Source organism: Pan paniscus, chromosome 12 (genome assembly GCF_029289425.2).
Source record: "Pan paniscus chromosome 12, NHGRI_mPanPan1-v2.0_pri, whole genome shotgun sequence".
Classification (NCBI taxonomy): domain Eukaryota; kingdom Metazoa; phylum Chordata; class Mammalia; order Primates; family Hominidae; genus Pan; species Pan paniscus.
The window spans coordinates 70,069,783-70,093,881 of NC_073261.2; the positions used below are offsets into that span (position 1 = coordinate 70,069,783).

Consider the following 24,099-nt stretch of genomic DNA (forward strand, 5'->3'; position numbering starts at 1 on the left):
TCCAAGAGGCTTTGTAAATTTCCCAAGATCACCTGGGGAAAAGTGACCTAGGATGCAAACCCAGGGGTCCTGATGCCTGTTCAGTACTATGTCAACTTCATTACTAAATCAGACAGTTTTCATGTCTTTAAAAGAACCCACTAAATTTGCACAAGATGCTTTTGTAATGCCAATGTGTATTTTGAAAATTATTATTTTTTGTGAAGGCAAGATCTATAAGAAATAGGAGTTCTAATAATCAAAGGTTAAACTCCCTCAAGCAATAGAGAGACAATTCTGGCTAAATAAGACAGTTAGCCAACAAATAGAATCATTATTCTAAAAGAGGACACTCTTTTATATGTCTAAATGACCTTTTCCTTTACTAAAGTAATAACCTGCACAAGGTTGTCTGAACATGTATGTACCATACACATATACATTCCACAGCCAGTGAGGTTTATGCCAACTCCAGGCAATGTCACCTTCAAATGATGCTTCCTGGCAGCAATGCCTAGTGAAGGTCATGAATGTAATGTGACTACTAATACAGCCCTGCCCTGCTCAACGGGCTGAACTATGGAGCCAAATCACATTGCTACTCCTGCAGGCAAAAAAGCTACCATGACATTAGAGCAGCTAAAAAAAGATTGGACAAATTTATCATGTTTGTGTAAGCCCAGACTTGAATAAATTTGTTCCACTAAAGTTTTATTTCAAGCATGACTTATATTATGGACAGTGGCAAACATCTTCTTGAAAAGAACACTGATCAAAGGAAAGATTCTTGTGGTTCTCTGTCAGATTCTTTTTACTCCCACCCTCACCCCAGTTCTAGCTGAGATCCCTGGGAAAACCAAGCTCAACAAAATCACTACTCCAGCAGGAGACCAATGGTGTTTCGGGGACGGCATGAGTTTGTCTATTTTTTGGTCCATTTTCCCATATTATTGTGGTCCCACACTATCTGTGCAGCCTCCAAGATGCATACAGATTTTCACATTGGTATTTTTCTGGTTCCCATCAGTCTTTCCTGCTCTTTGACCATCTGGTTCCCTTCAGATCCTACTTCTCTTTTATTGTCTTAAATGCTAGTTTGGGTGCTAAACTCACTACCTTGAGTACCTTGATTAAATCCCCCTATTCAAATATGACAACACTTTAGCAGGATAGCCAAGGAAGTCCCCGCAACATAGATTCATAAGGAAAAGGCCCCACCTGAGTTTGGTGAAGATGATCCAGCTATCAAACTGGCCCTTAAGATGAGTAATAAGAAGTTTAGCATTCAGTGTCCAGAAAGGCAAGGAGAAATCAAGTCTGACATGTGTCATCATCAGTACTGAAGAGGCCCAATTTGGCAAGAAAGGCAAAGAAGCTTCCTGGTTTTAAGTCCATTAAGGGCAGAACTTTGGCTAACGGTGAAATTTCTAGTCCTTGGAGAATAGGCTCTGGGAAGATCTAGGAAGGTGACACAGCTCCAGCCAGGCAGGCAGAGTTTTGAATGGTCCCAGACTCAAAGAGAAACACTAGCTTAAGTTGAAGCATGTGCCTTCTGAAAATGCCAAGAGGATCAGGTGAAAGCTACAATTTTATGGGCATCCAAGGACCAGACCCAGGAGTACAGAAGCATAACTAATTCTACCTTCACCCACCATGGACTGGAAGCTCCCAGTGGGCACATTCCTTGTCCTACTCAGTATGGCCAGGGATTGGAGAGGCCTGAGCCCAGCGAGGGAGGCACTGGAGCAACAGGCTGGGATATGGTGCTGGGGAAGCCAGGGCCCATTGGCTCCTTGGTCACAGCTTTCTCTCATGTCTCCTCTGCTCTTTGCCATCTGAAGGACTTACTTCCAATAGGCCAGCCTCTAGGAATATGGATGGTGAGGCAATCAGTGCTTATGATCCCATCCATAAAAAAACAAGCCTTACCCAAAAACAGTGTCAAAAATGTACTCCCCACCATTCTAGGCTTCCTGTTTCTGTCAAGTTCCTTGCTCTTTCCATCCTTAGTACATGATAACCCCAACTGGTCAGCACAGCACGGCTCCTCAGTTAGCAATCACTGCAGGAAAAAGTCATAACCTAGGTCATTATAACCATATGACATTCAACCTCACCTGTGCCTTCAAGGTGGTCCAACCATTATTTTATTCATTTAGTGTTGGCCCTAAGTCACCCGACCTTCAGCAATTATCCTAAACTTTCTCAAAAGCCTTAGCTCCACATCTTACCCACCTACTCACTCTCAGCAGAGGACTTCATTCCATATTTTACAGAGAAGATTGAAGAAATCCAACTGGAAGTCCTCCATATTTCCTTTCATTCTGCTTCAAAATCTCCGTACTTCAGTTTCTTTCTCATTTCTCAAGAAGAAATGGCCCCTCTCCTCATCAAGCCAAACCCAGACCTGATCTCTTTCCCTCTTGCCTTTGCAAAGATCTAACTTTATTAGGTAACTACTTTCTCTTATAGTTCAATTTAAATTTTGTCTGCAAACTTTATCCCTGCCACAGATATATTCCAGTCTCTCCTGTCCTAGATTTTGCTATCTATCCCATTCTACCAAAATTCTGCATGAGAGAGTCTAAACTTGGATGCCAAACAGTCTCATCCCAGGCCAAGTCTGGTGGACTCTCTCCATAACTCTCTGTGGAGAAGGACTCAGGCCAAGCTCAGGCCATATCGGATAATGAAGTCTGACGAGGGGTGGTGAGGTATGGCAGGGAGAGTGTGGCCTATCTGCTGACATGGAAAAACACACTGTCTTTCCTTTTATACCACCCTCTCACCCCATAACTTCTTACACCCTGGTTTTAAGTGAGATTTAAATTAATAAATCAACAGACATTTTCTCATTCTATGTTCTTTCCAGTACCCTCCTTTTCCAAAATCTTTGTTCCATTGGCTTCTGTACCACAGCACCAGCTTCATTCTTCTTCATCTTCTCCCACAGCCATGCTTCCATGGCCTCCCCCACCTCTTACCTGCAGGTTTGCTGTGGGACCCTGTTCTCCATCCCCTGCATTCTCACACTCCCTACTCGGAAGCCAATTCACTCCTTCAAGATCATGTACAGTTACCAAGTCAACACCTCAAAGGAGAACATCTCTGATAAATCCTAACACGGCTATGATTTAAGAAAGTATAAATCCAAACCCATTATAATAGCTGATTAAAGAACAGCCCTTACTGATGATTTTTTATTTCTCTTGGTGAAAATGATGTCAACATCTTACCACCATCTTCATTACCTTTCTCTCCCCCTCCATCAGTTGCTAATATTCAAAGATTTGGCATCTACAACATCTTTTATATCTTCTCCTCCATGTCAGGTTCAGAGAGGGCCTCTCCTTGTTCAGATCCTCATCATTTCTCATGTATAACATCACAATAGCTTCCTAAATCATCTCCCTGCCTTCAGTATCTGTTCTCTAAATCGCCTTGTAGATACCTGAATAAACACCTGATTGAGTTTCTTTTAAATGTTTTATTATCTCACTCCTCCACTCAGAAGAGTGTCAAAATTCCTTACACAATCACCTAAGACCTCCACAATATGCCCAAACCTACCTTCCTCCCAGATGTTTTTCATGTAACTTCCTCCCCACTAGACTTGCTTGACTGCTTGACTCCACAACTCTAACTTCTCCCACCTCTCATGTTTTCCTCCATTGCTTTTGGCCCTCATCGTACGCTTGCCCCTAGCTGTTTATTTTCCTCCTTCACTATCCCACCATAACATGGGTTCACCTCTTAATTTAGGTTTCACTTCAAATACTATCTTGTTCATGAAAGTTTTCCTAATCCTTTAATTGAAAATATTGCCTTCATTCTTTGAACTCCTACAGTACGTTGGGCCCCATTGTGACAGCCATCACATTCTGGACTGCATTATAATTAACTAATGCCTTGCCACCATCTCCCCAACACAGTGGTACTCAAAGATACCTTATGTCAAGGACTGAAACGTACTTAAGTTTGTGCTTTCAGAATGTTCACACCATAGCATCTCGCACACAGAAGGTATTCACTAAATGTTTTACAAACTGAATAAAAGCAAACTGAGATCTATCATACACTGAGCCATGGAGAGTGAGTTTATTGACATTCATGGTATCAGAAGGGCAGTACTATATGGACTTCAGTTGAATGTTCCCCCTATAAACAAGCTCTTTCCCTTTCCCTCTCAAACATGTTTGACAATTTGAATCTGTTTGAAATTACTACCAGTTATTTTTAAAACCTTCAAGCACAAAATGAAAAATAAATGGCCCTCATTCAGCAACACTTTACAACTGGTACCTGATTTACTTTTTAATCTTTTCAGACGCGTCTGCAGGGCTGTTCAGTCTTTTCACAACTTCTGAAGTCACAGGGAATTTACCAAATGTAAGTGGCAGTCATTCATGCCACTCAGACATTAGGCCAGGAAGGTTATATTTATCTGCCTGGGCAAGGGAGTCAAATCCAATGAAACAATACCTAAGTCAACTGCAGGGCTCCTAAATGAGGATAAAAAGGGCCTGCCCTACTTTGAATTTTTACAGCGAACAAAGAAGACCTATCCCCTAGAAAATATCTGAGTTGCAAATTAATTCCAATCGGTACAATTCATTCCCTCCTTATGCATGAGCTATTTTAGTGAACTACTTTATAATTGAATTTTCTTTAGGTAATTCACAGCTAGACTGACAGGTTTTAAAATGATAACACTGATCAATAGGCCACCAAGGACACATTGTGCCCACTTAATAAATAGTAATAATAAGCAGATTTCTGACATCTGAAAGATATTCCCATTAATTAATTCTCATACACCATCCTAAAAGGTGCCTTGACTCTGCTTAAAAAGATGTGTAGTCAATTCCAACCAGAAGGTTCATTCTATATTCCCATAGAAATAATATAATAGCCAATGCACAATTACAGAAAATGCAACATTTACTATTGTTTTTAATTTTCCAACAGTAGCCCTTTCATAGGGTCCTCTGCATTTTGACCTGTAATCAAAGCATATCTGAATTCTGAGCCTTTTTTGAGCTAACTTGAATTTGCAGTCCTGCCATGCAATTTATTGTATATTTCAGGATTACGAGCAGTTAACTTCTAAGGATCTTGAATTCTACGTAGGGGATGTACATCTGTTCATCTCTCCTATCAAGCCATTCATTATCTCAAATATTTGTTTTTCCAAACTCTCCTCCCATCTATTGCTCTTACCTCTAAGAAGGAAATGTGACTCCTTGTTACCAATGTTAACCCTGTATTTCTTCCACTCTTGTCTCTTCTAAATCTTATTTTTCCTGTGTTCATTCTCTCTTTCATTCTGTACCTATCACCATGTTCAGGATTTATTCTCCTCTATCCCTCATAAAACAAAACAACAACAACAACAACAAAAACCCCAACCCATGACTTTAAGAGTCTCACATGATTCCATCATTTCTTTCTCCTTCCTAGAAGATCATCAATGACCTCCTCCATTCCCAACCCAATGACCTGGTCTTATTCTCCATCTTCTTTAACGTGTAGGGCATTTGACATAGCTGGGCCCTCCTTCCTTCTGAAAGGCCCCTTATCCTGGCTGTGAAAACTCCCAATCACTATCCTTTGCCCCTCTTCTGTCTCCTCTGATGACTCTTTTTTCTCCTGGTGCCAGCTATATCTTTGTGTTCCCCAAGGTACAGTTCTTACCATCTTTTTCTTATCACCCTGTCTATCCCTTCCTCAACCTTGTGAATGGTTCCTTAATTCTACCACTTACCTAGGAGCTAAAGTCTACCTCCCCCTTTTTGACTCCCTCTCCTTCTTCACCACCCACATTTTAGCAGCCAACAAATCACTCTGGGACATTATTTGCATAGTCATTGATATGCTTTATTTCTTCCACATAGCCATAAGCATCACTTCAGCAAATGCTATTATAACGTCTTACAGAAAAGTATACCACCCAGTTCCTTGCCGTGAAGTGGGGCCATGTGGTCAGTCTGGCCAATGGACCATGGGCAGAAGAAGTAACATGGGTCACTTCCAGGTGGGAACAGAGAAGAGCAAGGTGTGATAAGTCCATGTTTTCTCCTGTGCCACACCAACAGCAATGCTCAGAGAGGGAAGCCTTCATCAGCGGTGTCCCAGAATACCTATAAAGAACAGAACCTCCTCACCAAGCTACATCATTCATGTAGTGAGAGGAAGAAGCAAACCTTTGTGATGCTAAGCCCCTGGAATCAAGGGGTTCATGTGTTCTTCACATATAACCTAGCCTGCTTTCACTCCCGCCTCATCAAACTACCCCATCAGACAAAATGCTCTTCTCTCCATCCTCTCTTGCCCAAGTGATACTATTCTTCTTTCAACTTAATCATCACTTCTTCAGGGAAGCCTCTGCTGATGTCCCTGGCTAGATCCAGTCCCCTACTTATATGCTGTCATAACACCTATATTTTTCCCTTATAGTACACATCAGTGTTATTTATTTGTTGGTTCTTTGATTAATGTCCATCTCCTCTTCTAGCCATGGGCTCCATGAGATCAGGGACACCATGCGTATTTTAGTTCACCATTAAAACCCAGTCTAGAACAGCGGAAAGTAAGAAATGAATAAACACTTGTGAACTGAGACAATGTTGCTCATTTTTTGTTTCTGCCATGTCTAACACAGTGCTTGGTGAAACACTTGGTTTTTCACATGAATTAATTAATCATTATGGCATTATCATACATGACTGATACAGGAATAAATGTCGTATCTCTATTTAATTGTTTCAGGATGGGGTCCACATTTTTATCCTTGATACCACTGCTACCACCACCACCCCAAGAACAAGGAGACAGCATCAATAACACCTACACAGCATCACCAAAGAAACTGCTGGGAACCCTCCGAGAATGTTAAGACGACTTTATGAACTATGAACAGGAGGTAGGTATTAATTTTTTCACATTCATCAAATTTAACAGCCTTTCTCATTTCTTCAAATACCTGAACAATTACTCCAGCTAACCCTGCCTGCTAAGAGGGAAAATGTATGTAAACCATGCATTGAAACACATATATATGTGTATGTGCACATATATGTATATGTGTATATGTGTGTGCATGCACATGTATCTTCCTTAAGACTAGAGTTGAGGGAAATAAGCAAGGAGATACACAAGTAAATATGGCACTTTCATTTAATACCCATATGTGCCAGTCATGACTCGTAGCCATCAAAGCCAATGTCCACTCAGATGGGCACAAAACCAATCACACCTGTCCTTTGTCCCAAATCTACATTGTGAGGAAACATTTTATTTAAGCTAGCAGACAATCTCAGCAACTGGCATCCCCATTCTTGCATGTTTCCAAGCAGAAACTTAGAAATCATCCTTGACACTTCTTCCTGTTGGTCTCTATGGCTAATCCATCAATAAGTCCTATCAATCTTTGCTCCGAAACATCTCTTGAATCCACTCTCTTCTATGCATTGCTACCATCAGCCTTGACTAGGTCACCTCCTCTCCAGCTTAGAATATTGCAATAACTTTTTTAACTAGTCTTCTCTTATTCACCCTGACCCCTATTCAATCCATTCTCCTCTCTGAGTGATCTCTTTCAAATTCAACTTTAATTCTCCCCTCCCCAACTCAGCTGCTTTTAGGATGAGATGAAACCTGTACTATGGCTCAGGAGACCCTACCACATACTGCACTAGGAGCCCTTCTCTTTCCAACCCACTCTGGTCTTCTTGTTCTTTACATGCTTCCTGCTCCCTCCCATGAGATCTCTTGCCTGGAAACTCTTCCCTTGATCTTCACCCTAGCTCCTGTCCTACTCATTCTTCAGCTCTCAGCTCAGGCAATACTTTCCTCAAGAACTTTTTCTAGTCTCTTGCTCTAGACAAAAATCTCTAAAGCAGCTTATGGTGTTAGAAGTTTCAATCACAGTTTATCCTTGATGGGCGTAGGGACTTGAAGAAAACAAGAGGGGGCTTCTGGGTGCTGGTAAAATTCTGTTTCTTAATGTGAGTGAAAGCTACATAGGAGTGTTGAGTTTGTGCAAGTTTGCTGAGCTATACATCTATAATAAGAACAGTCTTCTTCTGTCTGTATATTTTACTTTTTTGTTATTTATTTATTTATTTATTTTGAGATGGAGTCTTGCTTTGTCACCCAGACTGGAGTGCAGTGGCGCGATCTTGGCTTACTGCAACCTCCGCCTCCCCAGTTCAAGTGATTCTCCTGCCTCAGCCTCCCGAGTAGTATAAAAGGCTTTTAAAAATACCAAGGGATGAGTTCATGTCCTTTGCAGGGACATGGATGAAGCTGGAAACCATCATTCTCAGCAAACTAACACAAGAACAGAAAACCAAACACCACATGTTCTCACTCATAGGTGGGAGTTGAGCAATGAGAACACATGGACACAGGGAGGGGAACATCACACACTGGGGCCTGTCGGTTGGGCGGGGGGGCTCGAGGAGGGATAACATTAGGAGAAATACCTAATGTAGATGACGGGTTGATGGGTGCAGCAAATCACCATGGCACGTGTATACCTATGTAACAAACCTGCACATTCTGCACATGTATCCCAGAACTTAAAGTATAATAAACCTAAAAAAAAAAAATACCCAGAGCAGCCTGATCATAGAGCAATTCTCCTTTTACGTACTGTGCATTTTCACAGCTGCAATTTTACGTTATTTGATTAACATCTGACACGCCCCCATGAGAGCCTAAGCTCCACAGAAGCAGGCTGAGTTTCCCTGTCATTGACCCTACAATACCTGGCCTAGTTAAGTACTTAAAAAATAGTTGATGAGGTCAGGCGCAGTGGCTCACGCCTATAATCCCAGCACTTTGAGAGGCCGAGGCAGGTGGATCACAAGGTCAGGTATTCGATACCAGCCTGGCCAACACAGGGAAACCCTGTCTCTACTAAAAATACAAAAAATTAGCTGGGCATGGTGGCAGGCACCTGTAATTCCAGCTACTCGGGAGGCTGAGGCAGGAGAATTGCTTGAACCCGGGAGGCAGAGGATGCAGTGAGCCAAGATTGAGCCATTGCACTCCAACCCCGGGGACAGTGCGAGTCCATTTCAAAAAAAAAAAAAAATAGTTGATGATACAGCCAGGGAAACTATGAGGGGATGAAGCCCACAGAGACATAAAAGACTAGGTCAAACTGAACAGCACAGACTATCCGACAGACCTGCACGTTGTGCACATGTACCCTAAAACTTAAAGTATAATAATAATAAAATACAAATAAATAAAATAAAATAAACACAAAGAAAAAAAAGAAATTAGCCACCTTCTCTCCTGCTACGGGCATTCCACTTGTTCAGGGTTCTTTTCACTTCCAGTGCCCATCCTGGAGTAGTGCAGCAGAGCTTCCTGGTCCTTATCCTAAAAAGACCAAGCCCCATGATGCTCAAGAAGGCAAAAAAATAATCAATAAAAGGACCAAAGAAGGGAGAGTAGGCAAGGAGTCCCAATAATAAGAACAGGAACAGCAAGAAGAGGCAGAGCAGGTAAAGAAGAAGAAAGGAGCTGCCACTGAGACAGCAATGAAGGAAGGAGCAAACAGACCCTGCCACCACCAACACAGACCAAGGGAGGTTAAGCCAAAGAGGAGGTTGCAACATGATACAAACAATATTTATTAATAGAGAAGGAAAAAGAAACAGCAGAACCCACAGAAAATAAGCATTTATAGAAGAAAGTGTCAAGACTAAACAGCAACCAAACTGGCAAGGCCACTATTCGCAGAGGAAAACTCACATGAAACTCATCAACTTTTTCCCAAACAGCAACCCTTATTTTCCACTCATATGGGCCCAACATTTTCAGATAATACATCCATGTGTTCAACAAATATTCACTAAGCACCTAATATATACCAGGCACTGGGCAAACTTGGGCTCACAAAGGATTTGCTGCCTACAGGAGAAAGCAGAGCCCTCAACACAGGGCTGCCTTAAGAAAGGTCTAAAGCGACCCATAGCCTTTGTTCACCCAAAGTTTACCAACACATTGTTGCAGTACTATTTATAGGTCCCAGGAGATACCTCTGGGGGAGGAAAGAACTGATGAAACATACAGCACAGACAACATTAGGTAATAAAGTGTCAGACCAGAAACATATAAAATGAATGGAAAACACAGACACACAAAAGACAGAACTAAACTAAAATGGAAAGAAAAAAAGTAAATAGAAAGGGACTCAAACGAAAGACAAAATAGCAAAGAAGAGAGGTCAGAAAGGGGTACTGGGAATATGACAGAAAGAAAAAAAAGATGACATTTACAGTAAGAGACCACTGTATCTAAAGTCTTTCAAATGTACTTCTAATATTCCCCAATTTGCTCTAGTTCAATAGATCAACTCTAGCAATGACAAATGATAACTCAATGAACAGAGACTTGATTGTTTATTATCCAAATACCTCAATTTGGGGGAGTGGTTTGATATTTTTTCAAGAAGCACACATTAGCAATTTGAATCACATTGCAACCCTTCCTATAATATGTCATTTCTGGAAACTCAGGAGAGAAATTGCCAACCACTGCTTCTCAGGAAACCCAGAATGTCCTGCCCTTGTCTCCTCCTGTTCTCCCGACTCTCTCTCTCACTGAGCTTCTACCCTAGGTAAGCCGACTACCATACAGATGTCACTAAGCGTTTCCTAACTTCTTTCCCCTGACCTGGTTTGTATCATCTTATCCTTGATAGGCTAGTACAATATCTTTTTCAACAATGTTCAAGCAGACAATTTACTTTGTTTTCTAACTTCAAACTAAGAATATTTTCCAAAGGTTGCAGAGACACAGGCTTGGGTACAAAGGGTAAAACTCCACTACAGTCTCTGTGCCAATTACAGCATAGGGTCCAGGGCACATTTTTATTGCTCATGCTTGGAAAAGCACTCCAACTTAAAATCTTACTATATTTTAAGTGGGCTTACCAAAAATTAAACAGGCACCAAACTCTTAAATGAATTAACATTTGTTTTCAAATGCTTCCTGCTGTCCCCAAATGCCCCTCCCATGCCCTTCACTCTCACAATAACCTCACAGTCCTTGCTTACACGTTTTAGAGGAGCAAAACCTACAAGTACACAGATATCATCTACAAAGCCCCTGCCTGCCCTTCATGGCTGCTGGCACAACTGAAGACATTTACCCATTTCAAGATCCTCAAAAGCAGAGGCAATGCAAAGAATGAGGCAATGAAGCCATTTAAATATAGCTATGGCAGGGCCTGGCAATGTTACAGCAAATTAAATTTTAATGGGACACAGAAAATGCTGAACCTTCAGAAAGTTTATCAGAGGAAGGGGCATCTGAAGGACACAAATGCCCCAGGGCCCAGGTGTAGACACAGAGGAATAACTACATGCCAGGACCACTCAAGGTCAAGAATTTGCAAAATATACAGATAACCAGATGTGGGGAGACCAGCCCCTCTGCAAATTTGCTGGCTTTTACTTAGAAGGCAAAGAAAATTGATAAAAGCTACTTCGTGAAGGCTCAGAGAAAACTGATATGTAACAAGGTCAAGTTTCTGTGTCAATGAAAGATGCTGCATACGCAAAGGCAGCTGACCTAAATAAAGCTGCTGATCAATGACCCAGTGACCTCAAAGCTTCCACAGTGTGTCTTCTGAGGCTGTTCTTCAGGGACAGATTCACATATAGGCCCTGTATGAGATTGTTTTCATGTGCTTCTTCAGATTCACTCTACCCTCCTGCTCTGTACTCCAGGAGGCTGCATCAAACCAGCTTCCCTGCCTTCTAGCATCTCACTGGGCATGGCCAATAAGTGTCCCTGGCAAGGGATGGGAGCAAAGAAAGACAGAAAGTAACGGGGGTTTCCTCCTCTTTCCCAAATGCAGTCTGTGGTCTGGCATTGGTGCATCCCTCTGCCTAAGGCAGAGCTCATGTCTGGCGGCCCTGCTCCTATAGTGACAGCCACTTCCTCCCCTTGTTCCAGCAGCTCTGATCTATATGAGTTACAGCAATGGATTGTCTAGACCGCTAGCTTCCCACTGGGCTCAGTCACTGGCAAGCATCTGCAGGATATTAGACAGAAGAAGAGAGAAGGTCCTGGTATTTATTCCTGGACTTCCTCCCTCCATTGTCATCTTGGGGTGCATTCATTCCTTGACTGAAGGTCACAGCCCCGCCCTAACCTTTTCTAGAATCCCATCTGTTCTTGCCAATACAGGCACTTCCCTGATATGCTCTTTAGGACAACTATGGTAGCTAAGGATATGGATTTTGGCATCAGACTATCTGACATGAATTCTCATTTTTTCTAATCAATATCCATATGACCTTGGCCAGTGACCTTCCCTCTTCAGGCTTCCTCACCATGAGGATTCTAATGAAACCCAGTTCAGACCAGTGTCCTGACAATGAAATCATGTAGGTGGCACTCAGCTCAGCCCTGCCACGTAAAGTGCTTGATAAAAATGAACTTACTATTGTCTCCACTGTTATTTACAATTACCATGCCCTAACTCCTCACTCTGACTTCCACTATTGCCTGAAATTGCTACGTTTGTGTTGAGCCTCTGCCTTGTCAGAAGCCACTTCTTAAAACAGAAGCACCCCAGGCAGGACTGAGTCAATTGCCACAGTGGGAGCCCTAGGATGCCAGGGACTTTGAGTGGAAACTGAGGCCTCCGGAGATAGGCCAGCCACAAGGCAGAGAAGACAGCACAGGAAGGGAGGTGGGTAGACACCAAGGGCCTGTCTGCTTCCCTGTCTCTGTGAGGGCAGGCCATACTGGTACAAGGAGCATCTGAGTACACCGCTCCACTTGGCCCCTGGTTACGATGCCAGGGCTTCCCCATAACAGAAGTAAGCAAGGCTGGAGACCCAACCAAGGGAGACCGTTCCAGAGCCAGCCAACCCCAGAATACATCTTCCATCCTAAATCTATCATCCTTCCTGATGGCTGGCAGAATATTCTTTCGCTAGCGCCAATGTTTCTATGGAATATTCAGAGAGCAGAAGCATTTATCACAATGACATATCCTAACTTCCAGAAATTGAGACATCTAGAAATAGCCATCTGGGTAATATCACTTATATCCCCTGTCACTTTCTGAAATGATCCAGTGAGAGAGAAAGATAAAGTTCTGTGACTCTGAGCAGAGCAGGTAAAGCATGGGTACCCCTGACAAGTCTCCCTGCTCCCCATTGTACACTGGAGCATTTTGATAGCACTCTATCTTTTCTCTCTGAATGGCTTGGGCCTCTCTAAATAGCTTATAGTACCAGCAAAAGATTGGCCCCAATTCCAATATCCTCAAATTTTCCACTTGTTTATTTGAATCAATGTATTCTTTTCTTTGTCCTGTGATCTAAAGGAGAGAATTAAACAAGGCTGTATTTTATAAAATTGTATTAGAAGGAAAAATATATCATCTATCTTCTGTGTCCCTCATATCCCTTATGATATCTTTTTACAGGTTTATGTTTTTTCATGGCCTAGTCTTTTCCATTTCACATTTTTATCAAAGCACAAAGGAGCCACTTTTATCAGTTGCCTTCAAAATAAGACATAGTTTGGAAACACTCAAACGAAACACTTCAACTTTAAACAAGGTGGCTTCAAGGACCCCATTTTGCTCTGTGAGCTCCTATTGCATTAAAAGCCTAAATGGTCTCAATGAGCTAGAGGAAAACACTCCAGTTACTTTAAGATTGCAGAAGAACCTCCTATGAAAAGTGCCAGTTGCATGATGTATACAGGGGAAAAATTGCAGAAGGAAAATATATCTTTCAAGTGTGTTTCTTCTTTCCCCCAGGAATAAAAAAAAAGACCCGTGTCTGCAATCTAGATAAGTATTAAAATAAACTTTAAATTTCTCTTCATTCACTATGACTGGATATGAGAGGGTTACTATTACTCTTCTCAAGCAACATATTTTCATTGCAACCCAATATCAAGAGAGCCCTAGTGACCACTGTGTTCTGGTTACCTTCAAATTACACTACTAACGTAGGGCAATCACTTTCTTTACACATATCCAGGACAGTCTTGGTTCCTGGGCAGAACCTGCACTATAGCATAACCACATTTTGAGGGGACATGAATTAGAGTGCAAAACATCTGAATCTTCATAATAAAAATATCATTGAGTGAAAATCTTATGAATTTTCATAGAAAAATGTTGAAAATTATAATAATCACAACTCCTTCAAGAACTTCACACATGCTTAGATTGTAAGGATGATTGGAATGAACTGTCCTTTCTCAAAATAAATATATTTTCAAACCAGGAAGCCAGAAGTAAAAAGTCCTGAAACCATCAACCTCTGAAACAGGGTAGAAACCTATCCAACAAGTGAAATTTTAGCTCTTTATTTTATTTTATTTTAAAGAAAAGATCAATAAAAGAAATCTGTGGATTGGAAAATAAGATGTTCAAACCTAAGCTAATTATAAACATACAGGTCAACGAAATATAATTAAGTCAGAAATAAAACCTCTCATTTATGGTCATATGATTTTCAACAACAGTGTCAAGGCAATTCAATGGAGAAAGGACAGTCTTTTCAACAAATGGTGCCAAAACAACTGGATATACACAAAAAAAGAATCAAGTTGGGACTCTACCTCATACCATATACAAAAGTTAACTCAAAATGGACCAAAGATCTTAAAAGTAACAGGTAAAACTATAAAACTTTTAGAAGAAAACATAGGCATAAATCTTCATGACTTTTGATTATGTGGGGTTTTTTTTTTAGATATGACACCAAAAGCATAAGCAAATAAAAACTGGATTTCACCAAAAAATGTTTTTATGCTTCAAAGGACATTATCAAGAATGTAATAAGACAATCCACAGAATGATAAAATGTACTTGCAAGTCATATTTGATGAGCAACTTGTATCTAGATTATATTAAGAACTTCTATAACTCAAACAATAGAGACAAATAACTTGGGCCAGGCGTGGTGGCTCACTCCTATAATCCTAGCACTTTGGGAGGCTGAGGCAGGTGGATCACCTGAGGTCAGGAGTTCAAGACCTGCCTGACCAACATGGTGAAACCCTGTCTCCACTAAATACAAAAAATTAGCCAGGGATGGTGGCACATGCCTGTAATCCCAGTTACTTGGGAGGCTGAGGCAGGAGAATCACTTGAACCCGGGAGGTGGAGGTTGCAGCGAGCCAAATAACTTGTCTTAGTATGTTTTCAGCTGCTATAACAGAATACCTGAGACTCGGTAATTTATACAGAATAAAAATTTATTTCTCCCAGTTCTGGAAACTGGGAAGTTCAAGATCAAGGAGATGGCATTTGGTCTGGTGAAGACCTTCTTGATACATCCACACATGGCAGAAGGGCAAGCTGCCCAAATGCTATATGAAGCCTCTTTTATAAGGGCCTTAATAGCCTCACGGCTATTAAGAGGTCTCACCTCTTAGAGACCCCACCTCCTAATACCATCACATTGGCAACACTTGAATTTTGGGAAGGACATATTCAAACCATAGCACAACCCAATTTAAAAATGGGCAGGGAGAGAAAGGCAGAGTAAATGGCCGAATAGAAGCCTCCACCAGTGGTCCCCCTTGCAGAACACCAAATGTGACAACTATCTATGCAAAAAAGCAACTTCATAAGAACCAAAAATCAGGTAAGCAATCACAGTAGCTGGTTTTAACTTAATATCACTGAAAGAGGCACTGAAGAAGATAGGAAAGATAGTCTTGAATTGCTGAGGCCACCCCCTCCTCCATCCCCTGGCAGAGGCCGTGTGGCATGAGGAGGGAATCTGTGGGCTTGTGGGAGGTAGAGCAGGCAACTGCAGGATTTTGGAATTCAGCGCTGCCAACACTGGGCAGAATTCAGCTGGTGCTCATAGAGGGAGCATTTAGACCAGCCCTGGAAAGAAGGGAATCACCCATCCCAGCTGGTGGAACTTGAGTTTCAGCAAGCCTCACCACTGCACGCTAAAGTGCTGCGGGATTCTAAATAAACTTGAAAGGCTGTCTAAACCACAAGGACTGCAACTCCTGGGCATGTCCTAGTGCTGTGCTGGGCTCACAGCCAGTGGACTTGTGGGGCACATAACCTAGTGAGACACCAGTCAGGGTGGCTAAGGGAGTGCTTCTGTCACCCCTCTACAAGCACAGGCAGCACAGCTTGCAGCTCCAAAAGAGACCACTTCCTTCTGCTTGAGGAGAGGAGAAGGAAGAGTAAACAGGACTTTGTTCTGAAAGTTGGATACCAGCTCAGCCACAGTAGAACAGGGAATCAGGCAGAGTTGTGAGGCCCCCATTCCAGGCCCTAGCTTTCAGATAACATTTCTAGAAACACCCTTGGCAAGAAGGGAACCCACTGCTTTAAAGGAAAGACTCAATCCTGGCAGGATTCATCACTTGCTGACTAAAGAAGCCCTTGAGCCCTGAATAATTAGCAGCAGTAACCAAGTAATACACACTGTGGGCCTTGGGTGACACTCAGATGTGCTGGCTTCCAATGTGACCCAGCATATTCACAGCATATTCAGACTGCAGAGAGCCTCCTTCTGCTTGAGAAAGGAAAGGGAAAAACAGAGGAGACTGTGTCTTACAGCCTAGGTACCAGCTTATCCACAGTAGGGGAGAGGATCCTGCAGTCTCTTAGGGTCCCTGGTTCCAGGCTTTGGCTTTTGGATGGCACTTCCGTACCTACGCTGGGTCAGAAGGGAGCCTAAGTCCCTGAAAGGAGAGTCCCAGGCCTAGAAGCATTCAGCACAAGTTGACTGAAAGGCACTTGTACCTTAAGTGAATTGTCAGTGGTACCCTGGCAGTACTTCCCACGGGCCTGCAGTGGTGGTAGGCATAGGCAGTGATTCCTCTGCTGGCGCAAGGGGAGGGAAGAGTAGGAGAAACTTTGTCTTGTGGTTTCAGGGCCAGTTTAGCTGCAGAATAGAGCACCAGGTAGATTTCTATGGTTTCCAACTCCAGGCCCTGACTCCTAGACATCTCTGAACCTGCCTGGAGCCCAAGGGAATTTTCTGCCCTAAAGGGAAAGACACAAGAGTGGCTGGATTTACCACCTGCTGATTGTAGAGCCCTCGTGTCTTGAGTGAACATAGGCAGTAGACAGGTAGTGGTTATAGTGGGCCTTAGGCAAGACCCAGTGCTGTGCTGGCTTTAGTAAAGAAAGAAAGAGAGGGAGACTCTATTTGTTGGAGACAAAGTAAGGCAGGAGAACAAAGATCTTGCCTGGTAATCCAGAGAATTATTCTAGAACTTATCCAAGACCACCAAGGCAATACCTCTATGAGTCTGCAAGAACTATGGTATCACTGGGCTTGGGGTGTCCCCTAATGCAGACACAGCTGCAGTGACCAAAATCACAATACCAAGGTCCCTTCAAATACCTGGAAAGCCTTCCTAAGAAGGATAGGTACAAACAAGTCCAGACTGTGAAGACTACAGTAAATATCTTCTCTTCAATGCCCAGATGTCGAACATCTACAAACATCAAGATCCTGCAGGAAAACATGACCTCACTGAACAAACTAAATAAGGAACCAGGGGCCAAGCCTGGAGAGATAAAGATATGTGACCTTTCAGACACAGAATTCAAAATAGCTGTTTTCAGAAAACTCAAAAAAATTCAAGATAACACAGAAAGGTAATTCAAAATTCTATCAGATAAATTTAACAAAGAAATTGAAATAAATAAAAAGAATCAAGCGGAAATTCTGGAATTGAAAAATGCAATTGACATACTGAAGAACACATCAGAGTGTCTTAATAGCAGAATTGATCAAGGAGTGGAAAGAACTAGCAAGCTGGAAGACAGGCTATTTGAAAGCACACAGAAGAGAAAAAAGAAAAAAAGAAAAAAAAATGAAGCACTCCTACAACATCTGGAAAATAGCTTCAAAAGGGCAAACCTAAGAGTTATTGGCTTTAAAGAGGAGGTACAGAAAGAAACAGGGGTAGAAAGTTTATTCAAAGGGTTAATAACAGAGAACTTCTCAAACATAGACAAAGATATCAATATTCAAGTACAAGAAGGTTATAGAATACCAAGCAGATTTAACCCAAAGAAGATTACTTCAAGGCATTTAATAACTAAATACCCAAAGATCACATATGAAGAAAAGATCCTAAAAGCATCAAGAGAAAAAAAAACAACACAGAAAGGACAGTCCTTTCAATAAATTGTGCTGGGAAACCTGGATATCCATTTGCAGAAGAATAAAACTAGACCTCAATCTTTCACCATTTTCAAAAATCAAATCAAAATAAATTAAAGACTTAAGTCTAATACCTCAAACTATAAAATTACTAACAGAAGACATTGAAGGAATTCTCCAGGACACTGGACTGGCAAAAATTTCTTGACAAATACCCCACAAGCAGAGGTACCCAAAGCAAAAATGGACAAATCAGATCACCTCAAGTTAAAAAGTTTCTGCACAGTGAGTGAAACAATCAACAAAATGAAAAGACAATCTGTAGAATGGGAGAAAATATTTGCAAACTACCTACCCGATATAGTTTGGATATTTGTCCCCACTCAAATTTTATGTTGAATTGTAATTCCCAGTGTTGGAGGCGGGGACTTGGTGGGAGGTGTTTGGCTCATGGGGCAGATCCCTCATGAATTGCTTAGGCCATTCCCTTAGTGAAAAGTGAAATCTCATTCTGATTTCACATGAGATCTGGTTGTGTAAAAGTGTGGAGCATCTCCCCCAACAACTTTCTCTCTTTCTTGCTCCATTCTCACCATGTGATGTGCCTACTCCCCCTTTGCCTTCTGCCATGATTGTAAGCTTCCTGAGGCCTCTGAGGAAACCAAGCAGATGCAAGCACAATGCTTCCTGTAAAGCCTGCAGAACCATGAGCCAATTAAACCTCTCTTTTTTATAAATTACCCAGTCTCAGGTATTTATAGCAATGCAAGAATGGCCTAATACACTATCTGAACAAGGGATTAAAAACAAGACTATATAAGGAGCTCAAACAACTCTATAGGAAAAAAATGTAATAATCCAGATAAAAACTGACAGAAGATCTGAATAGACATTTCACAAAAGAAAACATACAATTGGAAAATAGGCATATGAAAAGGTGCTCAACATCACTAATCATCAGAGAAATGCAAATCAAAACTACAATGAGAGATCATCTCACTCTAGTTAAGATGGCTTTTATCCAAAAGACAGGCAATAACAAAGGCTGGCAAGTATGTGGAGAAAAAGGAACACTTGTATACTATTGGTGGGAATGTAAATTAGTTCAAACACTATGAAGAACAATTTGGAGGTTCCTCAAAATAACTAAAAATAGAGCTACCTATGATCCAGCAATTCCACTGTTAGGCATATACCCAAAAGAAAGGAAATCAGTATATCAAAGAGATATCTGCACTCCCATGTTTAATGCAGTACTATTCACACTAGCCAAGATTTTGAAACAACCTAAGTGTCCACCAACAGATAAATGGAAGAAGAAAATGTGGTATATACCATGGAGTACTATTCAGCCATCATAAAGAATGAGATCTTGTCATTTGCAAGAACACAGATGGAATTGGAGGTCACTATGCTAAGTAAAATAAGCCAGGCACAGAAAGACAAACTACACATTCTCACTTATTTGTGGGAGCTAAAAATCAAAACAATTGAAATCATGGAGATAGAGAATAGAACAATGGGTATCAGAGGCCCAGAAAGGTAATGGGGGATGTGGTGGGGAGGGGGAATTGGGGATGGTTAATGGGCACAAGAAAATAGAAAGAATGACTAAGATCTAGTATTTGATAGCACAACGCAGCAACTACAGTCAATAATAATTTAATTGTACATTTTTTAAAAACCTAAAAGAGTATAACTGGATTGTTTGTAACACAAACGATAAATGCTTGAAGTGATGGGTACTCCATTTACCCTGATGTGATCATGTGATTATTACAAATTGTATGTCTGTATCAAAATATCTCATATGCCATATGTATATATATATATCTCCCACAAAATAAAAATTAAAAATGGCCAAAGGGTTTGAATAGACATTTCTCCAAACAACATATGCAAATGGTCAATAAGACATAATAAAATGTTTCTTAGTTATTAGAGAAATTCAAATCAAAACCACAATGAGGTACCACCTATGACCCAGACAGACAATAGCAAATGCTGGCAATAATATGGAGAAATTGAAACCATCATATATTATTGGTAGGAATGTAAAATGGTGCATCCAATTTGGAAAAGCTTGTCAGTTCTTCAAAAAGTTAAATATAGAGTCACTGCATGATGCAGCAATTCCACTCCCAAGAGAATTTAAAACAACAGTTCACACAAACACTTATACACAATGTTTATAGTGGCCTTACTGATAATAGCAAAAGAAAAAAAATGGAAAGAACTAAAATTTTCATCAATTGATGAATGGTATATTATCCATGCATTGGCCTATTATTTAGCCCTAAAAATAAAATACTGACAGCGACATCAGTGAACCTTAAAAACATCATGCTAAGTATGCTAAGAAGGAGTTGCAGGCACAAAAGGCCCACATAATATTGCACGAGTCCATTTGTATGATATGTCCAGAATAGGCAAATCCATAGAGACAGAAAGTGTTACTGGTGGAGGGTATTGACTACAAGTCATCCAGGCTCTTGGCATTTTGAACAAAGAATTGGACAAAACACACAAAGAATGATGAATGAATGAAGAATGAAGCGAAAAATGAAATAATGAAAGCACTTATTTACTGAAACAAAAGTACACTCCACAGAGTGAGAGCAGGCTGAAGCAGGTGGCTCAAGAGTGCTGGTTACAGAATTTTCTGGGGTTTAAATACCCTCTAGAGGTTTCCCATTAGTTACTCGGTTATACCCTATGTAAATGAAGACTCAGCCAGCGGCCAATCTGATTGATCACAGGAGGCTGAATCAGAGGCTGAAGTGAAGTTACAAAGTTATACCCTATGCAAACGAAGACTTCAAAGTAGGTAAGTGGGTTGCTGGGAACTGAAGGAAGGGGAAATGGGGAGCAACTACTAATAGGTATGACGTCTCTTTTTGGGATGATGAAAATGTACTGAAATTAAATAGTGATGATCATTGTACAACCCTGTGAATATACTTAAAACCACTTAATTGTAAAAGGGTGAATTTTAGGATATATGCATTACATCCCAATTATACCCCAAGTTTGAAAAAAAATTCAAACTTGGGAGGTACACAGATCTTTAAAGTATGTAAATCTTGGTAAAACTCAAGCAATTCCATTATAAACTTACCATAAAACAGATATAAATATATAAAATGACAAGTTGAAAAAAGATCTCGAGTTATAATGAGCCCTAAAACTATGATTTCAGAAGCCTTTCAAGGGAACTCTCCAACAAAATTATCACATTATCTCTCCAGTAACTGCCACTGGAAGGATCTGGAAAATATCCTCACTGAATGAGGGCAGAACATGCCTTTTTCAAACTCTAATTCCCAGAAATAATCTTTACTTTGGTCTGAAAAATCAAGCTCAATAACTGTTGATGAACCCCCTTAGCAAAGCAAAACTCACCCTCAGAAACACTGTTCAATGAATCATCATCATAAAATGAATACTGCCAATTCATTTCCCAAGTAAATAGTGTGCCTCTGTGTAGGACAGAGCTGTTTTACAAGGCTCCAGATCTTAACCTAAGTGATTCAAACTGAAATGCACTTGGCTACCTCCCAGCAACATGTAGTTTGCTACAATGTTATTTTAAAGAGGGAATAGGAACAGGCCAGATTAACCCTACAGAGTAATTTGTTAGCAAACACAAGGCTTTATTCCGCCAGGTTTCATAAGCATACCACTTTATGCCATCTCTCCTTGGGGCTTCATCATCCAGAAGTGTCTCTTTCCTGCCCACCACTTTTAAACAAACAATAGTATGACATGTACCTTGAGCATAGGACATTTAACTATTTCTTTTTCTGACCCAAACAAGCTGACTGTGCAAACTCTGCAGTCATATAACGATCCTCACATCTGGCTGATTAAAATGACACTGAAATGTCTGCTTAGGGAACCTCAAAAAGTATACTCCTCTCTCTTCAACATTTTAAACTTCAGTGCACTTGGGAGAGGAAACCTGTCTTCTCTTTTCAAGCTTCTTTGCATTTATTTTCAGCTGCCAAAGAAATTCTTAATTATAACAATCCTTTATACTCTTGGATAAGTAGTGAGCATATCAGTATGATGCTCCATCTCATAAGGATAACATACAATTTTAAAGAGATATAAAGGAGTTAAATAATCTTCAGCAAAGTCCATCGCAGGCCCATATAACTAAGGTTATACATGACACCTATCAAATGGCTCAATGCTCTGTAAAAATAAATAAACACATACATACATAAGACTGGTTTTATGTAGACTGGGCCCATGTTTCAAAAGCAGTATGAGTTTTTTACTCTTATATAGTGGTCTTATAGTAGAAAAATGATCAATTCCTTGGCAAGAAAGAATCTCAGTGACTATAGGAACAAATTTAAATTTTACAATTTAGTCACTCCAATTAACCTAGCATCCTCATAAAGACAAAGCTTCCAAATAACTTTCAAGATGTTTTTTATATTCTAAATGTTTGATCTGTACAATGTCCAACAAATGAAAATATGGGCTACACAGGCTGTGACAGGAATAAGTCATAGATAATAAACCTTTTTAATAGAATATTAAACATAAATATGTTGTTTTTTAATTTAAAAAAATGAACGCTGAGTGCCACTTTTTTTTTTTTTTTTTTTTTTTTTTTTTTAGACAGAATGTTACTCTGTCACCCAGGCTGGAGGGCAGTGCTGCAATCTTGGATCACTGCAACCTCTGCCTGCCGGGTTCAAGCGATTCTCCTGCCTCAGGCTCCTGAGTAGCTGGGATTACAGGCGCCCACCACCACGCCTAGCTAATTTTTTGTATTTTTAGTAGAGACAGGGTTTTGCCATGTTGGCCAGGCTGGTCTCAAGCTCCTGACCTCAGGTGATCTGCCCACCTCGGCCTCCCAAAGTGCTGGGATTACAGGTGTGAGCCACTGCACACTTTTATACTATCCTGCTACCCTCTGGCAGTATGCATAGTGGAAAAAGCAGAGATGAATAATACAGTCAGGCAGACCAGGGATTCAAGTCCAGAGTTTTCATGAACTAACTGTGTATGAATTTGGGAAAGTCACTGGGGAAGCTTCAACCCTGAGCTTTCAACTCTGTAATGTGAAGATACTATGTACCTTTCAAAGTTACCATGAGGATATAATAAGAGAAACATTTCATGCATAACACACCACATGGCACTACACCAAGCCACCAATCCCTATTAGACCATTCAGAATAGGGATCCCATAAATATCTTTCTCTTCATTGACAAAAGAAATTACACTATATTCAGCATTCAATCATAGCAAACTTGGTTCTCTCTCTCTTAAAAAAAAAAAATTAATGGTTAGGGTTAGTACCGCATCACAGTTAAGAGCTCCAGCAAAAGGATGGTGAGATCTGAGTTTGAATCCTAGCTCTACTGCATACTGCTCAGTGGATTTAGACTAAATTTCTTAACCTCTCAAGTTCAGTTTCCTTGACTTTAAAATAGGGACGATAAAGTACTTCTTTTAACGGGTTGTTATGGGGTTTAAATAAGACATTCATGTAAGCTGCTTAACAAAGGGCTTGCCATACACTGGCGATTATTGTTATTACTTAGCAAGATTGTTAACAAATTTTTTTTCTTCTGTATTCATGTATAAATCTTCTGAATCTCTATGATGTTACGTGAAAGCAACATCAAGACAGATACTGACACCTGCTTTCTGCCTCCTGTACCCAACTTTCCCAACCAAATGAGCTGGGCCTGCCTGTTATGTAATTATAACCGTAATAAGGATAATCTTGGTGAATTACTAGTAGATTACCTCTGCTCTCTAAGACACGCCAGTAATCTAAAGAGGATATCTGACTTTGGTGGAAGTGAATGAGCTATATCTGAGTGAGTGACTCTTCACACTGAGCAAGCTTTGCAGTTAGCCGTCTTGGTGAAGCCATCAGATTCTGAGTCTATCCTCAGAGAGAACCCCAACATAAGAAAAATGCCGAAATAAGCATCATTAAGA

General features: G+C 40.7%; 1 protein-coding gene across 6 annotated transcripts in view; it reads right to left on the reverse strand.

Annotated features, from left to right (window-relative positions):
• The window catches only part of CCDC85A (coiled-coil domain containing 85A), a 203,346-nt gene that overhangs the window by 125,764 nt on the left and 53,483 nt on the right, over positions 1-24,099 (reverse strand). The window lies entirely within an intron of this gene.